General features: G+C 39.8%; 1 pseudogene; it reads left to right on the top strand.

Annotated features, from left to right (window-relative positions):
- The window catches only part of LOC119354019, a 72,537-nt pseudogene extending 72,220 nt beyond the window's left edge, over positions 1-317 (top strand).
- Positions 318-3,512: the final 3,195 nt, after the last annotated feature.

Below are 3,512 nucleotides of genomic sequence, written 5' to 3'. Positions count from 1 at the left end.
AAAAAATAGGCACTAAAAGCAAAAAAAAAACTAAAAAAGTGTTTTCAAATTTGAAAACTAATGACACTAACAGAAAGTTTATAATTTTTGTGACTAAAAGAAAAAAGAGATCACTAAAAAACTATAAGTATTTAGTTCTAAGTAGAAATGAAAAAATAAATAGCAAAAAAGAAAAAAATGCCTATAATATTTGTTATGACTAAATAAAATTATCTAATTGAGTATAATGATAAAACACAGTAATATTAAATAGCAGGAAAAAGAATGACTCAAAAATCAAGGAGTATTGGTCATACACATCGAACACAGATATGTAGAAGAGATTGTCGGTTCCGTTTGGAATCTGAAGAAAAGACACCGCCACCTGCAAAACTGAATATCAATTGCTACCAGGTTTTTAAGCAACATAAATTCCTGAATCACTGAAGCTGTGCAGAGTAAACCCCTGAAGATTTCCTTGCTCCAGTAAACAGATATAATGGGCGAAATGGGAGGGACTTCAAATCTGCAACCCTGCTGACTGTACAGATTACTAATGCTAAATGGGAGATCATAATATTAATTAGCAAGGTAATAGTGGTTGACCAAACTGATCTGTATGCACCTTAGGCCCATTGCATCTCTGCCTCTGCTTGTGATATGACTTGAGCATATTTGTTTGCTGACAATGTTATGTGTAGAACGAGAGAGAGAGAGAGAGGGTGAGAGAGAGACAGAGAGAAAGACAGAGAGAGAGACGCGCGTGTGTTGGTGCCCCGTGCAGACAGGGACCAACACCTCCTCATCTATGTACGTCAGTCACATGTGCTGGGCTAAGTGGAGATGGGCCAGGCCTACATCGGTTCAAAACTCCAATGGGTTGGTAGATATCCATCTTTCACATGCCAAGTGGCAGTCCTTTGTTCCCATTCCCTTCGTCAAGCAATCTGATGCCTAGAGCTGACATGAGTAAGGTTGGTGATCTTAGCATTGAGTTTCTCCTTAATGAAGAAGTGATCTATATTCACATGTTTTGTCCTATCATGTTGAACTGAGTTATGGGCAATGCTTATGAATGACTGATTGTCATACCACACTCTCAAGGTTCCCTTCCTCAGAAGTTTCAACTCTTAGTAGGTTCTTCACCCAGAGCATCTCACTCAACCCTTGAGACAATGCTCTATACATAACTTCTGTTGTTGATCTAGACACAACTGTCTGTTTTCTTGCTTCTTCATGGCATCAAATTTCCTCTCACAGGCACACAATAGCTTGAAGTTGATCTTACGCCATCTTGAAATTGGCCCAATCAGGGTCGCTATAGTCATTCACCTCAAGATGTCTACTCTTTGCAAACCCCAACTCTTTACCTGGAGTGCCCTTTAAATATCTCAGGATTTTGTGCACTCATGCCCATGTCACTCAAGACATTTAAGGTGTATTTACATTGGCACAAAGACATTTAGTGTCTGCACAAGAGAGTAGTAGGAAACAAAGAGCGAGGCATGGCATTCGCCGGTCATCCGGTTAGTTAACTGGACAACTGGCTATGCCCGGACGAATTTGCTCTTTGTACCAATGGACGTCTGACTTGCAGCTCGGCCGGCTGGCTATGCCTAGACGAAAAACACTCCCTGGCCAACTTGTCCGACCACTTTGTCCAGCTAGAGATAAACCTACTAGAGTCATTTCCAACATTACCCAGTCTTCCGGCTAGCAGCCCAGACAATCGACCATTCAGTGTGTGTGTGTGCACGCGCGCGCACGTGTGTGGGTGGGGAGGGGGGATTTTGCTATGGTAAATGTGGGACTTGGTAAACTTTTTGTGTATCATTCGAGAGGAATGGTGTATAGAAGATCTACTGATAAAAATATCCTGAAGCCCTATTGATCCCCTCTTAAAAGTGCGGGATCCGTATAACTGAAGACATAACAGAAAAAGCAATGGTTCTTGTCGTCATTGCACCAATCTTGAGTGATAACCATTTTGGTGGCTTGATGATCCACACATATAATTTTCACGGGGACTAAAATTTGTGTATATACTTAGCAAACAAAATTAGTTCCCTATATCTATATTGTCATCAACATCAAAATATGATTAAGAGCATGATTGCACTTTTAAGCCTAGGAGAGCAAATGGTTACATGATTTAGATGGGCTCCACCTTAATGTGTGCACAATGGATCTTGACGTAAAACAAGATGCACATATTTACAGTGATACTTGAGAGAATTTACTCCCCCTATAGATCATATAACCACATAATGCATGCATTTGAACTATTTTTATAGTTATGATAGCCATCAGAAATGCATTGGGTATCATGGTTTGGTTGAGAGCTATACTTGTAATGAAAATTTATGAACCATCGCATGAAATAGCCTCGCATCACATATAATTAATAATATGTCTCACAACCACATCCATGTAAGGCAGCATGCATAACACGTAGTCTCATACACCTTACAATAAGAAAAAAAATCAGGTTCACATGCCACAAAGAACCAACCAAGGAAGAACAAAAAAGGCATGTGACTTCTCCCGACTTTACGGGAGAATATCATACGGAAACCAACATTTGATGGAAACCGGTGAAAACCACGAGAAGAGGATATTTCGAAGTTTCAAAAAAATCTGAAAAAAATACGGGATGTTAAGAGGATCATGTTTTATTGCCACAAAAAAATTTAAGTTGAAACACATTACGAGATGTGAGTTATGAAAAAGACAAAATCAGCATTGAATAGTGCCAAACAGTAATGTCACTATTCACGGCTCAATTTGTCTTTTTTATAGCTCACATCTCGTAATGTGTTTAAACTTGAAATTTTGCGTGGCAATAAAACATCACCCTCTTAACATTCTGTATTTTCTTCAGATTTTTTTAAAACTTTAAAATATGGTTTCCACGAAGTTTTTATTGAATATTGGTTTCCGTATGATATTCTCCCGTGACTTTACCAATACGAATACCGGTGAAGCACCCTAAGATACCACTTCTCCCCCTTTAGCATAAAGTACCAAAAAGGTTGAAGGGAACTACACGAAATCAAAGGAAATCACTTGTTGTTGTGGTCATCGAGGGCATCATCACCAAGCTTGTCGGAGTCACCCGAGCGAAGAAGTCTGCATAGTTGGGCCTAGTCAGGAACCCAAAGTTAGGAACCAAGGGATCCCGAGGAGGAATCTCATCCCCACCCCATTCATGCGATTGCCGCCAGGAGAATGGACACACGCCTTGAGCTGATTCACCTTTATGATATGTCGAGTCTCCAAGTTGACTTTGCGAGTTGCACTGAATGTGCAATCTTCTGTGACGGCCTTCTGGGTCCTTTCTTTTTTTGTCTCTTGGAGATGCCCATAGGCTGCTGGAATATTGGGAAGCAGAGAAATGAGAGAAAGTGTATCATGATGAATAGACCAGCCTAGAAAGTTTGTAAAGAATCTTCAAATTAAGATGATCTTACTCAAAACATTCTCGAAATTAACCAGTTCTTGGGTACAACAAAATTTGTAGACATGCTGGTCAT

Source organism: Triticum dicoccoides, chromosome 1A, assembly GCF_002162155.2.
Source record: "Triticum dicoccoides isolate Atlit2015 ecotype Zavitan chromosome 1A, WEW_v2.0, whole genome shotgun sequence".
Taxonomy (NCBI): Eukaryota; Viridiplantae; Streptophyta; class Magnoliopsida; order Poales; family Poaceae; genus Triticum; species Triticum dicoccoides.
This window is presented reverse-complemented; position numbering and strand designations above follow the sequence as displayed.